The sequence below is a fragment of the Berghia stephanieae genome, chromosome 14 (genome assembly GCF_034508935.2).
Source record: "Berghia stephanieae isolate SIO BIC M18660-M18661 chromosome 14, UCSD_Bste_1.3, whole genome shotgun sequence".
NCBI lineage: Eukaryota > Metazoa > Mollusca > Gastropoda > Nudibranchia > Aeolidiidae > Berghia > Berghia stephanieae.
Genome location: NC_088373.1, coordinates 12886470 through 12896469, shown reverse-complemented (window position 1 = coordinate 12896469; position 10000 = coordinate 12886470). Strand labels below are relative to the sequence as shown.

The 10000-nt window shown below is 34.4% G+C and overlaps 1 long non-coding RNA gene across 1 annotated transcript in view; it reads left to right on the top strand.

Annotated features, from left to right (window-relative positions):
• Nucleotides 1-10000, top strand: part of LOC144960083 (uncharacterized) — a 197436-nt gene that overhangs the window by 125135 nt on the left and 62301 nt on the right. The window contains exon 7 of the long non-coding RNA XR_013642752.1: nucleotides 3690-4301. This is a non-coding gene — a long non-coding RNA (uncharacterized LOC144960083). The remainder of the gene's footprint in view (nucleotides 1-3689; nucleotides 4302-10000) is intronic.

Genomic DNA, 10000 nt, shown 5'->3' with positions numbered 1-10000 from the left:
ACTACCAATAAGAGGAAAAAACAGAAGTGCGGTTAATTGTATAAATGCCGTTTTTTTTCATTTTCGAATTCCGGCCAGACAAAAAAAAAACGACGAGACCTCTTTTTCAAAAATAAAAATCCGGCCATGCCGGATTTTTCCGGCGAACTTTCACCCATGGACCTAACAGAGCCAATCGACTAAAAAATTAAAAATCTTTTAGATTTGAAAAAAAAATATCTGAATTTCATTTTCTTTTTAAATTCTGAATTCTCTGAAGTGTATGATTTCCACCCTTATTGACATGAATAAGTGAACAATGGTTTAGACTTGACTTAGAGTAGTTCAATTTGGAATCAGACCCATATCTTGAGTAAAACGGCAACCCTTTTATCATTTTCTTTCACAATTCATTGAGGAAATATTCCGAATTTGACAAAACTTGGTCCCACAAAAATCTGTACAAATGACAAGGCTGCGTATCGTGAACACCTATGTTCAAGCAATTTGAATTACAGATTACCGCTGTCATAAAACTAAGAGATTTTACACTCCTAAATATATAAACATTTTCTCACCACAAAGTAAGAGATGAATTCATAGTTTTTCAAAAAAACATTGTGCTGACAGTGTAGTTTCGGCTAGGGATTATGAGTTCACATCATACTATTTTCCGAATAAAAGCAACACGCATTAACTCATATAAAGTAACAACTTATGTAGTTTGCATCCAATTTTGAATTTATAATTTATTGCAATTTATCTACATCGTGTCGCAATTACCGAAGACTGATATGAATCTCTAGCTTTAACTCATTTGAAATAGGGATTAAATACTCAAAATTGTCAAATTATCAATCAATGTTTATATTTAACTTTGAAAAATTGTATCTATGCATGAACGTTTCACACAGCATTTAAAAGTTTTCTTTTAAACCTATAAGATCTTAAACGATGTGATATGATACGGAATCTCTAATGGCTCCACTCCCATAAAGCTGCGAAAAGAAGTCTACTTGTATCTATCAATAAGCTATTAAAGAGGACAGCTGTGGAATTGGAATTTCACAATCAACCCTTAGTTTCGCATGTTATTGGTGTTACCTTGTTATTGTTGTTTTGCTGAACACATGCATTATTTGTGGAGACACTGTGTCATAAATTGATGAATTTCTACTATTGACTGGTCTACATTCAATTTATGTAATCCTCTTTGCCATAAATAACAAGCTATTTCTCAAAAATTAGAAATAAAAATAATGTTGGAAGCGCATAATGTTCACTTTCATTTGTATTCATCAGTAATGTATATTGATTGTTATAAAATGTAGAGGTGTCTGCCGTTCCTTCATATTCGGATACTGTACGAACATCATATCAGTTTCAATTAACCGAACAATCCATTTTCACAAATTCCTTCAAAATGGATAAGCGGAAAATCATAATTTTGATCATATTTGAGTTACGATCCTTACCAGTTATTGATTTTAATATAGCTGTAATAAGCGAAATCCTTTCCTATTGTTTAAAAATTTGTGAAAAAATATTTAAAATTATGGCAAAACGATCCAGAGTTTCATACAAAATTTTATAGCTGTGCATTGAGAACAGCTGAGAAAAAAAAAGAAAAAGACGCGCCACTTATTAAAAATCTGACTATTATACTCTGAATTTATAGTATTTGTCTCATTGATCTGATATGTTACATACTCTAAGCGCTTTACAGTGATATAACACAAAAAACATGTTACAGTAAGACAAGTGTAGATGGAAAAGTGATACGGATTCAATTTAACATCAAAACATGATAATAGTATATAGAGGCTCCTACCCCCAATAGCCCCAAAGAGGAATCAGAATACATAAAAAGAGGAATCGGAATACATTAAAAGCGGAATTTGAGACCAAAAAGAATCAACTTACTGTTATTGAATATGACATGCTTTGCTGCAGATAATGTAATAGACAATCTAAAAGTACTCAAATGATACAATATAAAATGTGTACAACTGTGCGGATTGTTAAAAGACTAAAAAAGGGGGTCAAACAATAAAAGTGGACAAAGACCCCCCCACCCCAAAGCACACACCTAATCAAACAAATCCGCAAAAAAAAAGAAACCGACCATATTCAATAATACTACTGATTGGAGCCAACATATAATATTACCTAGATCACTCGCATATTGGAGCCAAAATTGCGAAAATCAGAAGGGTAGGAGCCTCTGTAGTATTGCAACTTATGACATAAAAAGATAAAACTTTAAACGAAATTCAAACATTGTCAACGAATCTGAGCATCTCACATGTGATGGAAGACAGTTCCAAAATTGGGGGCCGAAAATTGAGAGGATTGCTCACCTACTTTACACAAGGTCTTAAGTTTGACAAGGAATGATTGGTCATCGCTTGACCTCAAGTTTCTGTTAGGGACATAGATGTTCAGAAGGTCTTTAATATAGAAGGGACTGTTGGTAGACAACATTACAAATCTTACAGGCAACTCTTTTCTCAATAGGAAGCCAATGTAACTCACGGAGAAGGAGAGTTGCTGACGGGTATTTGTGCTTATTTTGTACTATGAGTCTGGCTGCGTTATTTTTAAGAACTTAGACGTTTACACATTTTGTCATTAGCTAAATTCGCCTAGAGTGGGTTACAATAGTCCAATTTGGATAAAACAAGACAATTAATCAAAAGTTCTGCAATATGCTTTGGTATTAAATGGCGAATTTTGCTCTTTTTTTTTATTACTATGTAAAATGAGTCAATATAGCACTTGTTAATCCATAGATGGTGTGCTCTACAGACCTTTACATTGTATCAACAAACTAAAACGATGACCATTAGATGAGGACAATTCTCAAGTAAACAATATCTGTTAAGCTATATATTGATTTATGCATGAACAAAACTCACAAATGTTACAGCTCTTAAAAACAATAAGCCAAATTGTTGAAATACCAGCCTTGTATGTATCGGTTGTTAACTTTATCATTTTAGTCAGAGACCAAGGAGCAAATATAGACTGCAAACACATTCCCTTAATGTAAATAAAATACACATGAATTGTCCTTTCTTACCTTCAGCAAACTTTCTGTCTTATTCACAAGACCCGGAGAGACAGCTGCCCCAACATTTCATTTCTTGAGGTGACTGTTACTCCAATGGTGATTTGCATAGCTGTACTGTTAAACATATAATCACATCACATTACAATATCCAAGTTGACTGGTGCCCACCTGACAGAATTTAAATTGTAAAATAAGATGAGAAAAACCATGCAAATTTATAGCTAATTAAAGGTGAAAATGATCCTGAACTTTTTCTTTTCTTAAATTAACTAATAAAAACTCTTTAACGTAAATTATACAGGTTATCTATGGAAAGCTCCAAGAAATAATTTTGAAATATGTATTGAAACTGAGGCTTTCTGGATAAAACCTAGACTGTGTGTATGAATATATTGTTACTGTCACTTGCTGTGAAACTCCCTCTTTTCCTTTAAGGACCAGAGCATGATAGATGAAAATGTCATAGCAGTAACCTGTCGAGAAAAAAATTACAAAAAATGTTTGAACTCTAGGATGGAAATGTGGGAAGTAGGTAGTTATAGCTGTAATTTCAAATAACTAATGAGACAAAACTCAACTGGTATGTTACTTGCAAAAATACTCACGATTTCCTTTTATTTCCACCCCTCACTTCCAGGTTCCATTTCAAAAGGAACAAGCTGCACTTACTGGACAAACTATCCTTAATATAAAGAGATGAAATTTACAAGACATAGCGACTACCATCCCTTTTCTTCAGACTCTCCATAAGAACGAAAAGGCTTCAAAAAGCAAATTACAAATATTTTTTATTTTGTCAAGCAAAAGAAAATTAAGGACGTACTAAAGCTAAATTTGCTCACCTATACAACTCCAAGATGATATTATTGATGACTGGAGGGAGATGGAATACACAACGACTATAAAGTATGAACATCTTTATTCTTAGCTCTCCAATGGAACCAGACTGAGAAAACATTAAAAAGCAAAATGACTGAATTACTGTCAAATTAGTTTGCCCCATGTGTATAAGTATATAAAACTTTTAAAAATTACATCATCGTTACATCAACATATGATGCCATCACCAAAGCATCGCCATGCAGACGATCCATCAAACATGTGGCTGATGACAAAAGGGAATAACTCACATTGTCTAAGTGAGCAAAGCAAGGGTTAATAATCTAGTCACAGGACTAGACAGGTTACAACACCGCAATGCCAAATCAAACCTCATCCCCTATCAGATGAACAAGCGGAAGTAGCTAAGGTAAGTAATGAAATTATATATCATTATCAATTCAATATATATCCCTAAAACATTAATAAGACTGAGCATCTCTCAAATCAAATCTCCCTTCCAATCATAATCCTGACCTGCCAACCCTTCATATTCCAAAATTGGAATCAGAACGTCAGAAAATAGGAATTTGAGACAAGAAATAAGAATCTTTTAACAATTAGTATTAGACCTGTAAATGAGCTCTCTATAAAAATTGACTGAGACTGAGACTGAACTCACTGAAACTCTTCGTATCGTATCAGAAAAATCCAAAGAATCAAGATGAATAGTAAACAGCAAGCTCACTTGAGCAAAACAATGGCAGAAAACTAATTTACGTGGGAATTAATTAGGCTACTTACAATTGTTCCTTATAATTAGGTACCCACATCAGCGAAGAAACGGTCAATCAATTTGTTTACAACGTGAGGCAATCGAGATGTGCTTGTAGCAATCATATAACTTTCGATTTGAATGTGTCTTCATAACGCACTTCCGGCATTCGCATTAAACTTTTTAATACTTTTAGGTTCTGTCAAGTAAATGTGGTCAATTTTGGCTTAGACGAAACAGTGAAATTTATCGCTCGGCGGCTCAGTTAAAATAGGCTACCATTGGGATCATGACAGGTTTGGAAAGTGAAAAGATAATTTCACGAAGGCTGTGTGAAAATACACTGGGGTGTGTTCAGACACGGCAATTCTAAGAACCATCGCTTAGCCGTGGCAATATATCCATCGTAAATATAAACGTCCCTTGAGCTATGCATAGCGCTGTGGAACATTCCTAATTACTTCACGGTCATTCGACTACGATTCATAAATTCTTTCTTTCCTTTTTAAAAATATTTGAATTTGACGAATTGACTGATTTCAGTTAATTGACTGAGAATTTACAGGTCTAAACAATGGATAATTCTGTATCAAAATTAAAAGACAGTATTCAGGAACAGCTGGCAAAACTATATATATCACACGTATTAGGTAATGGAATGGGGAAGGGGGAAAGGAGTGCAATTAATTCTCCTACTTATCTCCCTTTTGGTAATCATTTCTTCTTAAATTCACCTATAAACTCCCCATCTTTGTTTCTTCCATTATCACCATTTTTGAAATTTAGAATTTAAGAGACAATGGTGGAATAGTGGAAAAAGAAAAATGAAAATAGGAATGATTCCACCAAAAGTGGAAGGGTTGGCAGGTACGCATAATCTTAAATTCTCTATCATTAATGGCAGCTACCATATACAATGAACATTATAAAATTAATCTTATGACAAAGATCATAATTCAATGTGACTCAACTTTTAGGTTAATTTATACGATACCATAATTTTACTTCTTTCTTTTGAAGCTATATCACCATCAATATCAATGCTCTAGAACAGAGTCTGAGTCAGTTGGTAAAGTTGGTATATCTGAAAAAGAAGAGAAAGGATGCAAACTGTGCTTTTGTAAAAGCTTAATGGTCATCACAAACCAACATAAATATACAATGCAGCACATATTCCTCGCTCTTGCTTGAAAATGAGGAATACATAATAATGCTGAAAACTTATATAGCGCTATAACTCCGAGACACCAGACTCTAATCGCTTAAATTACAAATTACTTTGACTGAAACATACTCATTCACACACAGACACACAAAACAAACCTGACCTATCTTGCTTCTCATACTATCTGCTAAAAACGAAATGTAAGCGAATGTTTAAAAATAGACAAAGATTCTTTTTCACGAATGCTCTGTGGTAAGGCGTTCCAAACAGAGGGTCTGAAATGAGAAAAGGATCTCATTCCAGCATTTTTCCATATTCAAGGGACAACTAGTTTGGTGGAATCCCTGGCCGAAACGTAAGCAGCAGGGTTTTGAATATCTTTCAATTAGTTCCCAAAGGGGCAGTACCTTCAAGACAACGATACACTAAAACACAAGCTTTGACTTTAGTCCTTTTCTCAACAAGCAGCCAATGCAGGTCATGAAGCAGAGGTCTGGCAGAATCGCACCTACGCTTCATGAATGTCTGGCAGCGCTGTTTTTGACAATCTGAAGACGTCTCAGATTATTATACATGAAATTTGTACAAAGAAAATAGGGAAATTTATAAATCTCAGATATTAATATTAAGGAATATGTGGTAAAGAATAAGAGGACAAAAATACCATACAGGGTCTATGTAATGGAAGCAATCTATATTCAGGTGACTGTCCAACTGTTAGTTTTTCATTATTGATAATTGCATAAAATAAATGCAAATCAAAGTTACTAAGTAACTATCAACAGTTAGTCTAAACCCGCTTTATTTGACGAGAAAAACAAACTGAAGGATCAATTGGAAGTCCAGATAGAAATTAAAAAGAAAAGACTTAAAACTCTTCAAAAGTAGTAGTAGTAGCAAAAGTCAGTAAGTTAAAGTAACTGTAGTATGAACGAAAAATTTTCTAACATAACATTAACAGGATATCAAAATAAAATCAGGACAAAAATAAATAATTGAAAAATTAAATATTCTGATAGTGTGAGACAGGCAACAATCCTTCAAGTCCAAAGTAGGGGTATGAGCTTAGTCAGTGTGATATGGGCGAGCTCTTTTTCTAATTCTTTATCACTCTCGCCCTCTGCCTACTGCCCACAATGTGTCATCCTCCCCTCTGTATGCGAACGAACATTTGAGTCTGAATAGCCACGGGAGTGGAGACTATTCAGACTCCCGAGTCCGAATTGCCACTTCGTTATTGCAGAAATAAAACTTTAACTGATACAATTAACCATTGCCATTACGAACTCTGCTGCTCTGTTAACTGTGCTTTCACTTTCAGTTCAGTTATGCTAAAACTACAATGAGGAAATGAGGAAATGGTCGGTTCGGTTAGCCAGTACAAGTGGCAATGGGAAAGCGGGAAAAATGAAGCATTCATAAACTAAACAAGAAATCTCACATGGCCAGTTATCATCTATCTATCGTCTGTTAAACGTTCCAAAAGGATCATAATTTTAGAAAATTGCTTGATTGAGCGATTATCAGTCTTTTCACGGTGATCAATTTATGTATGAATGGGAGAAGCGAATTTGACGTCCAACGTAGAAGCAGAAACAGTCGGTCAGTCAGCAATCAGTATCAGCAATAAGATTGCCAGATTGAATTAACAAAATATACCAAAGCTTTGAAGATCATCACTTTTCTGGTTAGAGTGCGTACCAAAGTAGCAATACATCTTTATTTTTGGTATTGGCGCCTTTTTCATACCTGCCAACCCTTCCGCTTTTGGCGGAATCATTCCTATTTTCACTCTTCCTTTTTGTACTATTCCGCCATTGTCTCTAAAATTCCGATTTTCAAAAAAAAATGATGATAATGGTAAGAGAGAGAGAGAGAGAGAGAGAGAGAGAGAGAGAGAGAGAGAGAGAGAGAGAGAGAGAGAGAGAGAGAGAGAGAGAGAGAGAGAGAGAGAGAGAGGTGTTTATTTAAAGGGTGAAATTCCTATTTTTTGTCTCAAATTCCTATTTTTAGGCGTTCTGATTCCACTTTTGGAATGTGAAGGGTTGGCAGGTCTGCTTTTGTTTGGAGGAAAACTCAATTTTACAATCGTATGATAGCAAAATATTATGAGGCATTTGGAAAAAAAAACAACAACAAAACCAAAAAACAAAAAACAAAAAAACAAAAACAACAAACAAGAAACAAAAAAATATTGAGAGAAAAAAATAAATTTACTGGCTCATTTAGGCACCTCTAGTTTTGAAAAGAATAACAACAACAATAACAAAAACAACAACAAAAGCAAAAATGTTTGTTTTTTTTCATCCGGTTTTACTTAAAAAATAGATTTTGAAGAGAAATGATATCCTTATCAGACTAATATTTCTTACGTCAAATATTTAAATTCTTAGAACCATGGTGTAAAAAAAGACAAAACAAAACTTAGATAAGGAATGAAATGGTTTAGGTTATTTATTGGTGAGATACCAAGGTTTCTCAGCGACACTTTGTCTTACCTTTTCTTGGGTCTACTTTAATTGTAATTCTAGAACTTTTTACTATCCCATATTCTTCCTTTTTACTGGCGCTGATACGACCTAAATGTGTTTCAAACGCCCAAAAACTCTTAAAAACAAAACAAAACAAAAAACAAAAACAAAAAAAAAAAAACAAAAAAACAACAACAACAAAACAAGAAACAAACACTGGAGATTGTTTCGAAATTCCAAAAGTTACGAGTTCAAGAATGCTAATATTTTCTCAGACCGCAACTTTGATTTAATGAAAATTTATCCTGATCTTGACTGTTTACGGAGAAAATTACCATATTGTGTTTGATGAATATTGGTGAAATTAATTGATTTTAAAGAGAAAATGTCCAACTTTTTTAAAAACCAAATTAATTAAAATTTGGCATCGGAAACACCAAACTGACAATATTGGTCAGCCCTTTCTCGTTGTATTTCATGAGTTTTCTCCCGTTTTTGTTAACACGCGAAACTCTTCATTCATATCAGAAAATTAAATAGAATAATATTCTGGAAGGTTTTTTTCCACTGTTATTCTCCTTTTTGGCGAATCTAATAATCTGTAGTTGATACTGGACGCATTTATTATGGGCTCGTTTCATTATTTTATCATCATCATCATCATCATCATCATCATCATCATCATCATCATCATCATCATCATCATCATCATCATCATCATCATCATCATCATCATCATCATTATTATTATTATTATTATTATTAGAGGTACAATATTTCCACGAGAGTGCCTGCGCCTGAATGTTCGTTCGACTAAGTACTTTATCGTGAAACAATTTTTATTACCAGATTTGCCATTCTGAGTGACCGGATCACTAACAACGAACCATTTACCAAAACTTCATAATATAGCTAGTGCACTCACCAACGGGATTCAACAGTCCTGACGTCACTCCTCTCGTAATGACGCATAGTAACTTAGTAACTGGTTCTAAACTATCGGAACAATGGCGGACGCTTATGAAATATTTCTCCGATGAGCAAAAACGGGTATCCAAAGGAGAAAAACATTATAAATCTGATCATATTTTGACTTGTATACATTATGATCACATAACGTGAAAAAGTTCTTGCATGCATGAAGAATATAAAGTACAGATTTTCTTTGTTTAGAACCAAGCTGTTGGTTGCTGGGTGGAAGTGGAAGTGACATCAGACTATTGAATCCTAACAGTCACAGCAAATCGAGATTGTTTGGTCGGATTGAAACGAAGAGATTTGGGTTGGTGGGGGGGGGGGGGGGGGGGGGGGGTGGGGGGTGGGAGAGAGAGAGAGAGAGAGAGAGAGAGAGAGAGAGAGAGAGAGAGAGAGAGAGAGAGAGAGGGGGGGGGGGGGGAGTCATATTGATAGAATGAAGTTGATGTCACTCTTTATTATTGCTTTTTGTCATCCGTGTTTAGTTTATGAGTAATTCTCACTAAACTGTATTATCCAGACTATAAAAGTTCATGGTTACACATAGTTTTGTGTGTTGGTCCGTTATACTTCCGGATGGCAATGTTGTGAGCTCTGACTTAACCAAGCCCATACTATCTATACCAGGTGTTTCAGGCGAGTTGAATTCTATTTCAGTGGCAAAAAAAAAGAAAAAAAAAAAAAGATGACAACTATATCTATATTACTATCAATTCAATCTGATCGTTTTTACGCCTTGATTA